Raw genomic sequence first — 16,918 nt, forward strand, 5'->3', positions numbered from 1 at the left:
GTTTTAGCCAACACAGTAAAAGATGACGCAGTGAAAATAAAAAGCATGACTTCTAATATGATAAAGTCCCCCCTCCCCCCCCCCCCTCACTTAATGTTATCCTAGACAGTAAATCCACAGAGAAAAAAAAAGCATGAACAGGGAATTTATGACTCCCACTACTCTTAAATCAGTTTTATGTTTACCATTAGAAGTACAGTGATCAAGCTTTATCAATCTAAACAAAATGCAAAGTATAAAACTAAAAGAGTAACCTATATAGCAATATGCCTGAGTATAGTGACCAGTAGTTACTTTTATATACCTGATATGGTTTCACAAAAAAAGTTATTACAGAACAATTTAAAGTAGAAAAGAGAATCTCTATTTGCAGTTCCTTGCTCAAAATCAAACAGTTGTTGAAACCTAGAGCCAAGTCCTACTTTGTAAAAAGTGTAGATATTCATCTTTAATTAAAGTACATGTTATAAAATACTATCTTATATAAAAATATAATACTATACTATTGTATTACAGAACACGTAATATTTGTAATAGTTTTTCTGACAGGTTTCAGTATAACTTCAACTGCTAACAAACTATCTACAACTGAACAGAATTTAAGACAGGGTTTACTCCTTCATGTTTTCTCATTTCTATTGTTTCCTTCTTTTCAGAAATTACCTGATCTGTTTAGTGCCTTTTGCACTTCACTTATATGTAACTGTCAATTCTCACATGTCATCATACTACTATTTATTACAGTTGGTTTTGCCAGTTGTCACAATGAATGTTCTCTACTTAGTAGTAAAGATAGAAGCTGTACAGCATATTATAATAAAGACAGATGCAGTTTCTTCAGACACTTTCTAACATAACCAGTTAAACATTTCATAATCTTTTCTTCCAATGAGTAACATCATTTTGATAGCAATTAGATAATGGAAGGTATTGTAAAGAAAAGCAAAATCAAGAGTATTAAGTGCAAGAAATAAACACACAGTGAGCCACAATTGGAGTTCAAAGGGATTTTTTTTTTTTTTGCTATGCTTTATCTAAAGTTTCATAAAAACGTATTTTCACCTCACATGATATTTCCTGAAAAAATAACATCATAATGGACCATCTTGAAATATTACCTACACAAGTAAAAGAATGAGTTATTTTCACTGTTAGTGTACACTAGCAAAATAGAGCTTAACTCATTCCCAAAAGTGCTCTGAGCTCTGATTTTCTGGAGTGGTTTCTCTCTCTTACACCTACTGCCTGTAAAATGATGAGCCACTGAAATAAAAATGCCTGCTGAAATAAGTGTGTTTTTCTTAAACCAAGATTTTCTGGTATGAAACAAAGTAAGGTCACAATGCCACTGTTTAATTATTCAGCCTTAAGTTGTCTGTTAAAGTTCAGTGTAGTTACTGCCAGAGGGGATAACTTTAGTGGTCTAAACCTCAGGTCTGAACAGACATCCTGGAACCATAAGGTTCAAATATTGGCAGAACAGAGCAAGTTCTTCATCCTTCTGTGGTAGCTGCATTTTACTGCTAGGCAGTTTATTGAGCAGGGGTCTTTAAGCTGTGCCCTTAAAACCCAGAGCTCATGTGAAAGTTAAAACTCCCATGCTGCTTTCCTTAAGACCACGAGCCTGCCCCAGCATCATGGGCCAAAGTTTCCCATTCATCCACTGCTGTGTTTTATACTATTCATTTGTCGTCATCCACTGCAGGGACAGCTGTGTTTCAGCAACACTGTACTGTGAAAAGTGAAGTGCCATGGGAGCCTTTGTGATGAAAACTGCTATATTGAAGTAAATCACAATTATCATTAACACATACAAGAGCCACTTTGAATACATTCTGTCCAGACCACAGTTAGATCCACTAAAGACTAATCAATTGACTTAGAATTTATTATCCTGTTCTCAGCTCACTCTGCAGAGCTTAGGGATTGTTTAGTACCTCATGTATTTAATGTTTAAGCCCTGTAGTGATACTGCCCATTATCATGATTTAACACTGATTAATACCCTGCTATTCCTGGCAATACCAACTACTAGTTGAAGAGAAAAGACTGAAAATATCTTCAAGGCATTTTTTCTTTTGCTTTGTGTTTGATTTCTGTTGGTAAACATTTCACACACCATATATATGTTTTGCAAAACACATTCTGACTGAAAGTATATTCTGACCTGTAATGCTACAGTGCTATAATGTGATGGAAAGTACAACAATAATAGCAGAGCTGCACAATCCCAGCAAATGAGAACAAAACCAAATGCAGCAGCTATGGATACAGAAGCAAAGGGACAAAAAAAATGCTTACCTTTGGAAGAACCTCCAGTAGGTAAGGATCTCCAGCAAAATCTCTTCACCTCCACTGCCAACTCTTAAATGATATCTGGTAAAGGTTGGATCCTGGCTCCTCCTCTTCTGGTCACTCAGATGTGTTGCATGCACCTGAGCTCCCCTGGGTTGGCCCTGCCTTCCCTGCAGGTGCTCAATCACTGGTTCAGGCTGTGACTTAGCATTTCTGCTACACGACCTAATTTTCATACCTTCCGTATGTACACCTATATATCAGCAACCTGTATAAATAAGTCCAAGACAAACAACTATATAGAAGAATGTGTCTGTGCATATATATGCATGTATGTGCATACACAATGCCCATAATGTATTTACACCAAATAAGCAAGAATTAATATACATAGGTTGCTCCAAAAGTAATGCCTCATATTTATTTCCATGCAAACTACAACCAATTCAAAGAGCACAACAACCCTATTGGAGAAAATTCTCAGCTACCAAACACTATTTTTCAGTGTAGTCCTACCATCAGCTAAGCATCTGCACCAGCGATGAGCAAGAGCCTGCATGCTGCACTCATAAAAATTGGTGCTAGCAGATTTGATTCGCTGTTGCTGTCTCCACCACTGAAATTCACCACCCATTGCCTCACTGTGTTCACATTCACTGTTTTGTCTCTATAGATGTTCAGCAAGCATCAATGAATATCAGTGGATACATTTTTTTCTGCATGGAGGAATCCAATTCAAAACTGGAGCTTTGCTTCTTGTGTATTCCATGTCAGATGTCAGTTTGTCACACAGCCCTCTGCTGTCGTCCGTCACACAGCAACAAAATGTAATGGGATACTGGAGAGAAGGTTAACAACATCCACCTCTCACGTTGTGGGCCAGCAAAATAAAATAGGAGGCATTACTTTCAGAGCAGCCCTCATACTTTAAGTGCTTCACAGGTTGTATGTTCATGACTTGGTACAAGCACTGCAGAAAAACCTTCTGGGGTGGAAAGCAGCACCACAACACTACACAGCTGTGTTTGTAGAAGGGGAAGTAAAGTCTTCCAAATTAAACTACTGTAAAATTTAGGCAAAATTTAACTACCAGAGTTGGACTTGGCTGGTATTCTGAGATCTTAATCCTCACTCTGGCGAAAGGTCCCTTGTGACCTTTACAGCTGTAAATGGCTTGTATCTGGTTTTACGTCTCATTCAGAAGATAATGTTCACCTCACACAGCACTGCTCTGCCACAAGAACTTCAGTTAAATGCTTGCCCATTCTGACTGCTACTTCTAGCTCCACAGCTGCACTTTGGTTTGTCTGTCTTCATTTAATCCACCTATCACAAATTCCAAGTGATCACAAAACTGTAGGTGACCTATGACAGAAGCCTGTCACAGGGAATTGTATGTGAAAGAAGTCTGCCAACAGTCTTTACATAGTTTAGTAGTTCTCATCACACAGGGCTCAGTCAGAAGAATATAGGAATCGACTGAATCTGCCCTATCCAATAAGTAAAAAGACACATGGTCCCAGGGGAAAAAATAATGACAGAAAGAAATGGAAGCAACTTAACAGTACTCAGCATTGTGTCTGCAAGTAATGAATATCGATGAAAGGATAACAGAAAACATCCTTAGATCCTAATTTTCTAATAATGGTAGATTCTGGAACACATCCAAAATAATTTAGATGTAGGAGAATATACCTGAAACTGCAGTATAATAATTTTGGGGAAGTTACTCCTTCTGAAACGTATACATGCAGGCTGTGAGCTCTATGAAAGACAAAAGAGAAAAAATGGAAGGCTTCCCCGGTGATGAAGAGTGGATGAACCAGTCTGGCAACACTAGGAAGAGCTTCTGATGAGTGAAAAGTGGCTTCTGAGCCTGGAGCAAAACATTCAGAAGATCTTAGGTAAACTCATTTCAGCACAGCTGGACTTTTCCAAGTGTTGATAGCCTGGAAATCAGATGACTTTCTCCAGAGAGACACTTACATTGTTTCTAAAATACAGATATCATCTGGATCATAAACTTGACGATAAACTTAATCGCACCAGATAAAAAGACCTGAATCAGAACTGCACGTGCATAGAGTATGGCCATTGGGCATTTACAGCTCCCTAAGTATTCAAAGCTTTGATGCTGCTCCACATGCTTACTTACCAGTGCAACCCTCTGACCTGATCAGCAGCACAAAGAGTGTCTTGTTTTCCTAATGACCTTTGGAATAAAACAAAATGCAATGAATTTAGGCTGCATTTATTATATTCCTGGAAAGCACTTGATCAATAGCTGTTTCCAGTCCACCACAGCCTGGCTCCCAGTATTCATTCATTTCATTTCTCAGTTCTGTTACTGAGTGTGCTGGGTAACCCAATACAACATTTGTTTTGAAGCTGGGGAAGAAAAATTCTCTCCTTCTTTACCCTTATTATTTTCCCTGCTTTCTATATAAGTCCACCACCTGGACTGTGATGTCCAGGGACAGACAGAATGTGTTCTGTGCTCGTGCAGGGCACAGCAGAGCCAGTTCCACATTCCTATAATAAACAATAACATAACTGAAAGGACTAAGATGATGTATTTTCAACTTAAATCAACAACTTCACTAGCAGTACCTCTAGGAACATTTATCCACTGCCAGTAACTCCTGTTACCTGCCAGAATGTGTCCCACAATCTGGAAAGCGTTTCTGAATTGACTGTGCAAATGCTCTTTTACTGTTTGCTTACTTGTACATCAGAACTCTTGCTCTTTTGAACTGCATACATGAAAATATCAAAAAGATCAAATAAACAATCAAAATTGTGACTGTTACAGCTGCATGCTTTCCTTGTTGGTCTTTTTTTGTTTGTTTAGACCATCCTACCACCAGAAGGACCACCAGGACATGTTCTTCACTGCTGGGTTACAAGGCATCACATTTCAACTGAATTTGTTCAGGAAGGCTGTCCTAGATATGTGAAGTGACTAGTAAAGAGTAGGCAGTATGACAGCACTTTCACAAGCCTAGACAATGACAACACCCTGTCAAAAGTCAGTGCAAGTGCCCCTTCTTTAAAAAGAGAAACATATGTATACAAAAAATGGTGAAAACTCTGTTATTCAGAAATGTCTTGATGCATAGCTAACCGTATTAACTTTTTTCCTTTATTCACTCATTGATCGGGTCACTGTACTAAGCTCTGCTGCTCTGTAGCAAGGCTGAGCTGATAGTTTATGAAGCTGCCATTCTGCACAATGGCTGGGAGGAGGGAGGAGGATAGGAAAGGGAGCCAAGAGCCGAGAAGAAGGATGTAGTGAAATGAAAGATGATCAGGGAAGGGAAAGGGAGAGTCTGTTTTGTTAATGCCGTTCTGGCCACCTCTCATGTCCTCCTCTTGAATTTTTTAAGTTCTTCAGCTGTATGCATTTAGCTTTCTGGCTGCTTTTGTTTTTTTGGCTACCCAGCCTTTCTCTTTGCATTTATTCACTTTCTATTTTTTTTCTTTAAGAAATTTTCTTAAACTTTTCCAGCCACGTCTCTCTCACATTGTGTGGCCGCTTCTCTTAGCCTCTTTGCCAGGCTTTTAACCAAGGCTGCTTGGCTTAGACCTCCCCCTACTGATAGATGCTATTACGAAGCTTTAGAAAACTGCAGCACAGAGCAATGAAGAAGTTTATACGGGTAATGAGGTGCTTCATCTCCACTAACGATGCAGGGTGATGGGAACAGATCTGTCTGGCCCCCCTTCTCGCCCTATGGATCACACAGCAAAAATCTTCCTGAAGTAATCCTCTCTGCCTGCAGCTCTACTTCTCCTGAGGGATTCATTCACAGCAATAAGCACAATGGGCAAAGGCAGGCAAGATAACTCCTAAAACAGTGCCAGGGCAGACATTTTCAGAGGACAACAGGAAGTTCAAGATGGCCACTTCCAGATTCTCTGCTATTCAATTTGTGAGATTCATACTCTTCTACGGCCTCAGAAAACTCAAACATATATTTTTATCTATTAGCAGATTTATCTATTAGTGTCTATAAGGAGGGTCAGTGACACAAATTTATACACATGCATTCAAGTATGTAATTGCAAATCCATCCCAGAAGGGAAGAAAGGAGTGAACCTCCTCACTTCAGTATGTAAAAAGAAGATGAGAAGTGGATCTGCTCCTTGAACTGTTTGTTCATCAGTGCATATTCACAGAAACACTAGGAGTATATATACTTTTATGGCTTGTACTAAGGATCCAAACACTGAAAGGGTTGGATTGCTCTTTATCGCACCCACTTAATTCTCCAGGTCATACAGGCAGAAAGCGTTCACAAAACTCAGAAGCTTCACAGCACAGTGTGGTCTACACAAGTCTTCTGCAGTAATTGATGCAAAGTCGTGATCTGGTGCCTCCCGAAGAAGTTGGAGGTCCCTCTTGAGGAGCTCTGTAGCTCTTCAAGCTGCTATTTCAAGCTGGAATACTCCCAAAGCCCAGTCCTGCTTTCAATAAAGCCAGAGGTCAATAAATATTTGCACCTATTACTGAACCTTCAGTTAAAATTATGGATACTTTTTTGAGGTCTTCTTATCTCACAGGATCTTAAAGAACAAGCTAGCTGTACATTTTAAATAAAAGAATCCTTCGGTATACTACTGAAGGTCAGCTAATTCTTGGATTGCTCTTAAAAGAAGCTTAACAACGTATTGAAAAAGGAAGTAAAAATTAGTACATCAGCTGAAATCAGCATTCTGGAGAGTATTGGTAGAATACAATTATTTAAACTGGAATTCCTCCAGAACACTGTGGTGATTATAATACTGGATATACTCATAAGTCTCATAAGACTGAAACTCAGATGTGATAAATTATCCATCCATACAGTAGGATCATTTTTTGAACACTGCAGTACAAGTTAAAGCGCTTACATATTGGAAAGACTTGTACATATCCTGTTTTCCTCTTTCTTTTCCTTTCTTTTGACACTGCAGGTATGCTCCATTTTTGTTGCTATCCATTCCCTAAAGGGCTTGTGACCTCAGTAGACAAGAGAAGATATGAGATGGGAGGCACTAAATAAAAGATGAAGTTTATGGGGTTTTCATCTACAGTTCAGGTTAGCTGTTTTACGATGTGGACAGGGGAGATCATGCTTACTGATAGCTGTTGTTCAACTCCCCAGATTCCCTTCTAGAATCAGCCTCTCCAAGTGAGCCAACAACCTTGTGTGTTGCTTTATAGATATTTTGTGCAAAACAGAAGAAATTGTGAGGAAAAAACACTGGCAAAAAAAATAATAATAATAATTCAAACAACCATGAAATAGAAGTCTTACATGGAAAAAATAAAATAAAATCCTTGTTGGTTTATTTTTGTTTTGCTTTTCATTTAGTTTTAGTGAGTGTTCCCTAATTTTTTTGTCACTTAGATTAGGTAAGGCTTGTTGAGGAGATATTTTGGCAATCTCAGCTCTCTTCAGCTGTCATCATTCGAGCACTGCTCAGAGCAGATGAGGGGATAAAGCAGCCCTCAGCACAAGGGTTCTGGTGAGCATCTGTGAATAAGCTAAGAGCAGCAACCACTTTGGCTGGCACCAAGACATCCAAGAAGGAGGTGTGCCAACAGCTAACCAATTGGCATCTACAAAAATGAGTTTGGTGGATGTAAAGAACTGAACTTGGTAGAAGACACCTCTTCTAGAGGTGTCCTTGTAGAAAGGACAGAGCACATTTGGAAATGTTGAAAAATCTATGTTATAACTCAAATTAAAGTAATACAGGAAAGAAAAATCTAAAGCGAATTTTGCCAGCTCTGAGAATGGCCTTGGAAACAAGCTTTAGGAATCACATCTCTAGTCCAAAAAACAGAAGAAAGTCCCAAACTTTTCTTGTAGTTCATCTATGTAGCTGTGAACAGTCATTTCTCATTCCTAGGTACATGCGTAGCAGGGTGAGACTCTGCTTCTAAGTTTAGTTCCACTAGTTATTTTTAAACGATATTATGGAAAACAAACTTTTAATGCACATTTCTATCAAATCAAACAAGTCTGTTGAACTTTTAGTAAAATGTAACGATTTTATCATTGCTTATCTGCGTGGAGTTTAAAGACACTTCTGAGTGATTTTGTACAGTAAAAAAAACAATACATACTATCCAAGCTTTTACCCTTTCTTCATTAAAGGTCTCCTACTGAATACATGTCTTCCAAGCAGCTGATCCAACTCTACTCTGCCAGCAAAATGTCATTAAAGAATTTTTTTAACGTGCTGAAATGTATCTATTCCCTTGTCATTCCAAGCAAGTCCAGTTTCCATTGAAGCTGATGGAAAGACTTCCTTTGATTTCCACAGAGATTGGCTTGGTTCATACTATATTGCATGGCAGAGTTATTTTACTTTCCACTGAAGAGAGATTGTGGTTCCAGTGCTGCTACTTTGACTGAGGGAAATCTTTTGTCTCATGGTAAGAACCACTGGCTTCATATTTCTCTGACAGTGACATGAATTAGGAATTCAATATATGTATGGTGGTAAAAATAAGACAAGAGGAAGATCTACAGACTTCACTTTTCATTGAAAAGGGTAAATCATGAGGCCACAAATTCCACAAATTACCATTATTTATAATTGACAGTCAAACATAATGTAGATATTTAGTAGCATCTTAACTCTCTTTTATTAAATTGTAATCATTTAAAAGTTTAATTCATTTTATGCCATAACAATATCCCAGATGTGCCAGGGGTGGAAAAGCAGTTTACCTCTCAGTTTTGAATCTGAGATTCGTAATCAAGAAACTTCATATGAAATAAATATTGTGAAGCGAGTTATGAATTTGGATCATTGTTCAGATTTTCCTCATATCTTACAGGCTGTTCTAATTATCTTACTGATATGTATTACATATCTTCCGGATTCTCTCAGCTTAGATTTCCTTAAAAAATAAGACAGCATGTCAGGTTGATGTTATTCTCTACACTTTCCACATCAACAAATTGCTGTCACTGTAAATGAAGGACTGTGATTCAGCTCTATGAAAAAAGTAAGAAGCAGAAGTGACTGTAGCACTTTGCAGCTGTACACAATCTTTCCTTAAGCAGAAGTCCATTTTCACAGCACTTCTATGTAGATACAAATACAAAACATCAAAACAAAAGATTGAGGTGATTTTGTAACCTGTTTTCACAGTGCAAAGGGAAAAACTAGACCTCTGCATCCTTTCCACTTCCACTAAGTAATGCCTTAAAAAATCAAAATTATTTAAAATGCATTCTCTTCATCGTTTTTAAAGTTCAAGACTCTTAAGACACACTGCTTAAGCAGTAGTCATGTGAACATATTGTAATTGAATCAAAACAAAACCAGGGCTTCTTTCCATAATTGTTTCTTGTTGTGTTGCAAGATTAGCTTGTAATAAGTTTAGATGGGACTGATAGTAGTTATCACTGATTCTCTTGATGACCTAAGCATGTGTTTAGTGGTCTTGTTTCCTGTGCAGTGGATAACTACATAAACGAAATAAGCAAGATAACAGAGGTGGTATTAATGTTCTGCTTTGCTGGACGTCTCACTAGGAATGCAAATGTTGATTAAACAGAAATACAAACTGCTTCGTCTGAAACACTCCTTTAGTTTTCTTCAAGTTTCAGTCCTTTTGGTGGAAATAAAACTTGAAAACTGCTCATGGAGTCCCAGAGGCCTCCAAATTCTGGCCTCAGGTTTCACCCCAGGTGTTTCACTACTGCAGAAGAGGAATTGTTTTAAAAGCCCCAAAGGCTGCCCTCCACCAGCACAGAGACCATGAAAAGATGTTGGTAATTTCTTAGTCACAGACTAACTTGCCCTGATTCCCTTTTGCACAACCCCAAATCTTTAATTAAACTTTAATTAAAATATTGGGTTCTTCAACTCCTTTAGAGACAAGTGTATCTGTGAATTTGGACCTAAATTCAAATTGAGATTACAATTTAGCAACAACTTCTAGTCATTCAGGTACAAAAGCCTTCATTTTTTTAATCCTGCTATTATTAGCAGCTTTATAGCCTTTCCAAAAGCAAACAATTCCAGGAATAAGTAGAAGGAAAGGGTTGCTCTGAGGAAGAAACTGCAGTCTCTCAGGAGTCTCAGAGTCTGTTTATGTGTGTGACGTTGTGGAACATGCTGTGAATTATAATTGACATGCAGACCGTAAAATTATGGTCCCTTTCTAATTGCTGTCTCTGTACGCTTCAGCCATGAGGTATAATTTCTTAGGAAAATGCATTTCTCATCCTTTTAATCTGGAATTGCTTTCATAATCTACATAGGCTCCATTACACACTAGTAGCCTACCTCCTCCATGAGGATGCTGTCCAGATTTCCCTGAATTACTGTCTGGGATCCTCCTGAGGCAGAAGTTTCAAAACAATTGAACCCAGAAATGCATTGTGAATGCAGCAGTATGACACCAATAAAAGGTACCTTAAACTACACGGTTATTTGTCAGAGCTGTTAATTGTGGTGATAACCAATCTCATTAAACACTTGGAAAACCACAAGTTGCAAGCCTACCACAAAATGCCATTCTTTCCCATTGTAGTATTGTGTGTACTTTATGCCCTGCAGGCAAATAGCTTTGGTTGAGAGAGGAAGGCCTAGAGAAGTTACATGGGTCTGCAATAAGATCAGCTTGTCTGAGTCTAAATTTACCCAATAGTTGCATAAATGAATTTTTAAAACATGATCCATATTCTTAATGTCTAATCCAGGACTGTGCGGTTTCATGCAGGGCTAATCCCATGGAGTAATATATGACTTAAAGCCTTGGATCAGAAAACTACTGAATATCTGTTATACAGAATTATGGTGTCTGAGGATAGCTAATATAAATTGAAGAGAATGGCACATAAGTGAAAAATATGAAAGACAGAAAACAGTCAGTATGAAAAAGATTTTGTCCAAATCATTTAAGTTCCCTAAAATGCCATTTAAAGACTTGGAACAAGACCAGCATTTGCTAAAGAGGGAGATTTTAATTAAATTCTCTATGTTGGGCAAATCCAAGAAAAGGAAAAATTACATTTGTACGTTTAAACCAGGAGATTAAGACACAAAAATGCTTGAGGATACAGAAAAGTCCCCTCTTCAGCTCGCAGGCAGTGTCCCCACAGAAACATGGCCCTGCACTTCATGAAACCAGTGAGTCTTTCAACAGAAAGAGCCCCCTGGGCAGGATGTCATCTACCCAGATGGGCTCCCAGGAGCTGTAGAGCAACTTGGCTTCTCCCGCCTCTCTGCCTCATCTGCAATAAGAAGTTGCCAATGCAGTGCAGCTCCCCAACTGAGCCTACATTCATGTGGCCATGAACAAGAGCTGCAGTGGTGGAGCTAGCAGATGTTAACTCTTCCTGGATGACTTCGGGACTGACTTCTGCTCTTTCTTCAGCAAAGCAGTTGGAAACACCCTCACCTTCCTATTGCACTCATTGTCCCCACATTCTAAGCATTTCAGAGACAGAGGTCATTCATCCTTTCTCTAGATCACATGAAGAATTCATTGGCCACAATAAGAGTTGTTTTTACCCAACTCCAGCCTACCTGCATCACTTTGTACTACAAGGTATCAGCCAGACCCTGAGTATCTTTATGCTGTGCAAGCATCCATTTCAAAAGCAATAGAAAATTGTGTCCTGACCTAGCTCAACAGACAAGGGGCTCACTCCTGAATTGTCCCTTGATGGCAGAGGTGATGCTGCTGTTGCACACATCTTGGAGGACAAACCTTTCAGGCAACAGCAACAGTCCCTTTCATCCAGCCTGGGCATCTTTGATGCTGGTATGCTTGTAGCCCCAGGATTTGTGTCAGTAGTCCTTTCTCTCTGCTCTGTCCCTCCTGTGCTGGGCCGGGACTACAGGCAGATAGCTGGTGTGCTGCATCAGGAAGGAACAGACTCCATAGAGCACCTGCTGTGCCAAAAAGCTGAGGATATGCTGCTACAGAGTACTGCGAGTGACTGCCAGATGTGGGGATGCTCTCCAGATGTTGGGAGAATGTCAGCCTCCCACAAGTGGGAAAAGCACTTACCAGCATAATGGCAGAGTCGCTCTGTAGTCCCTTTCTTTTTCTCATATTTACTCTTGCCAAAGCAATCTGCAAGTTCAAAGCTGTCACTGAACTCAGACAAGAATGGGATGATTACAAAGTGCAGTAATAATCTGTGTGTAAACCAAAGCACTTCCCATTATGTAATGCAATGGCACATACATTATGAGCCTTTCACTGTGTGCTACCCACAGCTAGTGGGATCCTGCTTAGCTAGGGTGCCTTGGCTCCTCATCACATGCTAACCTCACATTTTGTCTCTGGAAGCCTTTAGCTGTGTCCCTGAGCATCAGTGCCAACTAAGAAGGCAGACATTATGCTGCCTTGTATTTCTGCTATATTGATGGTCCAAGTTCTCTAAATGATGCTTGTATCACAGTAAATGATTCTGTGCTTAGTTTCAGTGGATAAATTCGACAGCCAAATCTATCACTGCTTTTCCTCTGGAGGTTGCGATGCATTATCCAAAGAGATAATCCACTGTGATAAATAAAAAAAAACAAATGAGCGCCTTAGCAGCTGGTTTCACTATGAAAGTTTGAAATCAGAGCTGAAGAAAACTTTATCTACTATGACACAACATCTCTTCAAACACTGACAGATTTTTTCCTGTTGTTCATATTTATATGATGAAAACAATCAACATGATATTTTTTAAAAAAGAAAGGCAAGAATCTCAGCCCTCAGACAAAGCTTTTATTTCCAGATGTTCTTCTTCGCATAACATGAAGCATAAGAACTCTTGTACAGGGTCAAGCTAAAGATGCATCTGGCCTGGTCTTCTGACTTTGAAAGCAGAGTAGAGAGTGTATAGAGCCCAGAACAAGTACACAATGGTACTTTGCCTATGTTAGCCTCCTCATTTCTGATGCCTTTTGGTCAATTAGCCTTTAGCCCTGCATAATAGGTAAGATTCAGAATAATTCATATAATTAATTCTGATATGATTAAACCTCTTGAATGAGTGGATTAAAGGGAAAATTATTTCCATGAACATTTCTGTGCAATTATTGCTCTTTCACTGGAAGTACTGTGCACACCTCTACAAAAGTATCAACCCTTATCTTTTCAGTTCAATTCTGGTTGCACTGTTCAAACACCCAATAAGAGCTATCTTCTTGCCATCTCTAAAATTATGAGGCAAAACTCCTGTTAGCTGAGAAAGGAAAAGTACCATTGTAAAAACATGCATCATTGATCAACCTTACCCACAGCAGGGGGTTGGAACTGGATGATCTTTAAGGTTTCTTCCAACTCAAATCATTCTATGATTCTATGATACACGGATCCATTGTTAGGAACTCTGTTCCTGCCTTGATCTATATTTGCAGTGAAGTATACTCATATTTGAAATAAGCACATATTTCAGATTCATGACATCATGGTCAGCATCAAGAACCTTTGCCTTTGCCTGGTCAACTCCTACAGGGACACAGAGGGTGAGAATGGTTCTTCTGTCTTTACTCAAGAACGTCTCTATTTCCAGTATTAGATGCCACGTGTAGGCAGCCTACATATACAGGGGAAGATTGAAAGGCTAAGAAAAAGCACTTAAAATGCATTTTGAAACTCAAAATTGTAGGTTAAAATTACAAAATAAATTTTTAAATGATAAATTGGTGTCTTCTTATGAATTTTATCCTGCTGGAAACAAAAGAAACCACTATGTGCACCTTATGGTAAGGTTTAAATAAATATTAGTTATAAAAGCAAAAGTGTGGTCTCTTTTATTGCCAATTACAAGTTTACAAAGTGAAACAGAGAAAAGTAAAACTATAGCCAAAACAGACTTCCAGAGAGCCCTCCAGAGTCTTTACTTGCTGTTCACTGGACTAACATTAGTTATATTTTTATACCACAAGAATGGGCAGGGAGTATTACTAGGGTTTTGGTAGCTTTATGATCAGCTTCATATTCTAGGTATTTTCTTCCAAAAATCTACAAGTTTATGTGCAACCCTTAAGGAATATATCAATGAACAGGAAGAAGCAGTAGTAGTATTGGTGAGGATAAGAAAAAAGGGAGGCTCAGGGTCAGTCTAGAAGTCAGATGTAGCTGTAAAATTTAGTTCAACACATCCAAAGCAAGTTGCTGGCTTTCTGCTCCCTGTGTTCCAGGAAGGGAGCATTCCTTGGCAGGCACTTCATTCAGAGGTTTCGATTTATGGGAAAGAGGCTTGCCTCAAAGAACTTATTTTTCTTATTTGACCGAAGTTTGGTGTTTTCCATCATTAGACATTTTCACCTCAAAAAAAAAAAAAAAAAAAAAGTTTGTTTCCATCCAGATAACAGGGAGTTCCTAGGCTTTTGTGCTAAGGCACTCCGAGAGGAAAGTGAAATCTACACAGCAGAGATCTTGAAATATGTCAGAAAATAAAAACACACAACCTTAACCAAACACATTTGATCTTTCTGGATGCCCATGCCAATCCTACTGCTGTAGCAGCACACCCAGGATGCCCAGGTGAGCCAGGGCCATGTGCTGGCTAGATTTTGCACAGGGAGGGAAAGGGAACTCTGATTTGCCCACAGCTGTACCGTGCTTGCAGCAGAATTCACAACTGAACCCACATTTCCTGAGTAGTAATCCAGTGCTCTTAACCACAAAAGCAAATAAAATGTAATGGGCCAGATCTTCTGATTTAGGAGGCTAAATCTAGAGTTCTGCCAGTCTTAGCTTGTCTAAAGATCTGCTAAAATACATACTCACTCTGAGACTTCTATAACGTATAGGGGTTCTTGGCCTTTCTGTTTTCCTATGTCAGATATCTGATTTTTTTTCAAGTAAAGAATTTTCCACTGAAAGAGGTATTGTGAATTTTCCAGTTATCTTGCAATAATGCCATTCATGTAGCAATGGAACTTAATTTGCCATCAGGATTTATATGAGGTACAGCCATCTGTATCACATCTCTTTTGTTATGGAGAAAACACTAAAATGTAATCTGAGGTCAAGATTGTAGGGATTAAGATTACTGCTTCTTTTAAGCACTTTGTAAAGACGGAAACTTTAAGTGGGCTTGTAAAATGGAAGGATCCTTGTCTCAGGCCACATTTACAGCACAATGCCTGTTATTGCTTACAAGAGTATTTAAAAATGGACCAAATGCCCACCATACTGTACCTTGATGTATATACCATATGTTCTCTTTCTATTTGCATGCATTCATTTAGGAATCTATACCTGATCTGCTTATAAACGTTTCAGAAAGCAAGATCATATTTTGAATCCCAAGGCAAGATGACTTGCATTCAACTTTGTACATTTACATTAAAAATATCTCAGTTTGGTCACATGACTCCCTAAATTACACACTACTTTGAACAGAATTTAATATAGGATGTAGGAGTCCTCTAGGGTGGATTCACTTTTCTTAGAAAGGAAGACAGACGGTCGTGTAACAATTCCAATGGAGGTCTGGTAGCATGAAGGGTTAAGCAGCCTCATCCACAGGGAGTGCTCCATGCTCCCCAGGAATGGGCATACTAGTACCCACATCCAGACCTCCCTGTGATTGATCTGTGTTTGTGGCAGTGCCACCACTTAACTTGCTGCTGTATTTGTCTAAGAGCAACAGTGGCACCTCTTTTAATTCTGCAGGGTCTGGATTTAGCCCTGTTGTCAACAGAGGTTTTAATGTTTATAAGATAATGAGTTGCTACGGATTTGATGTATTTCTCTTTATTTCATTCATAGTTCTTGCTTAAACCCCATCCTCTCAGAATAAGAAAGAGCAAATACTGCTGGAGGAGTGGAGAGGAGTAGAGTGGCTTTTCTAGACCTCCAATCTGCATTTTTGCAGGACTTCTGCGCATTTCATTTCATTTCATTACATTGTTTGAGTGTATCCTTAATGGTTTTCTCCATCCGATTCCTCTGACAGGCACCACAACCTCCATTTTTTCCAGCACTGAAAATTGAAGAGCTGAAATTTGAGTAATTTCAGACATTATATATATACCGGTAAATCTGGCACAAGGAAAGCGAACAGAACTGAAGTCCACAAAAGAGGTAAAAGGGTCCATTGGGACCCTTTACCTGGACTACTCACGATGAGGAGCCTGAACAGCTGATCATCCAGGTAAAACATAGTAACAGAACTGTTTCTGTATTAGTGGAATACCTATCCATATGCATGAAAAGACCTCTGTAATGCTTGTATTTGTAGGACTACCCACTTTTCAAATGAGCTTTAAAACAATTTTCTTACTGAAAGGAGGAAAGACAAAGAAAACTGAAGACAACATTTGAGCTCACTCTGGTGAACTCTTTTTATATGATCAGAGAAGCTCCACAGGTTATGGACTAAGAAGCAAATCTCTAAGTGTTCATATCACTAGTCTATAAACTCCTCATTTGGCAAAGGAGCAGAGACATCTGCTGAAATAGAGAAATTCTTATTCACTGAGTTCAGTACAGAGAAATCTGCAGATAACCAATGACACCATTTACCACCATCATCATCCATAGCTGCCAATGCAGTCCAGATGAGAGCAGGGTCAGGGTTTTAGAGACCTCATGATAACAGAGCTAAACACCGAAAGCAAAAACAAGAGACTTTAGGAATCATGAGTCAAA

The 16,918-nt window shown here is 38.9% G+C and overlaps 1 long non-coding RNA gene across 2 annotated transcripts in view; it reads right to left on the reverse strand.

Moving 5' to 3' along the window:
- The window catches only part of LOC122157878, a 102,652-nt gene that overhangs the window by 29,628 nt on the left and 56,106 nt on the right, over positions 1 to 16,918 (reverse strand). The window contains exon 1 of one of the 2 annotated variants that reach the window (XR_006168068.1): positions 2,302 to 2,391. The exons of the other annotated variant lie outside the window; for it this stretch is intronic. This is a non-coding gene — a long non-coding RNA (uncharacterized LOC122157878). Of the gene's footprint in view, positions 1 to 2,301; positions 2,392 to 16,918 lie in introns of those variants that run through there. 2 annotated transcript variants of the gene reach the window in all.

Source organism: Centrocercus urophasianus, unplaced genomic scaffold, assembly GCF_019232065.1.
Source record: "Centrocercus urophasianus isolate 14NV4802_14NV808 unplaced genomic scaffold, USGS_Curo_1.0 seq_10, whole genome shotgun sequence".
Lineage (NCBI taxonomy): Eukaryota > Metazoa > Chordata > Aves > Galliformes > Phasianidae > Centrocercus > Centrocercus urophasianus.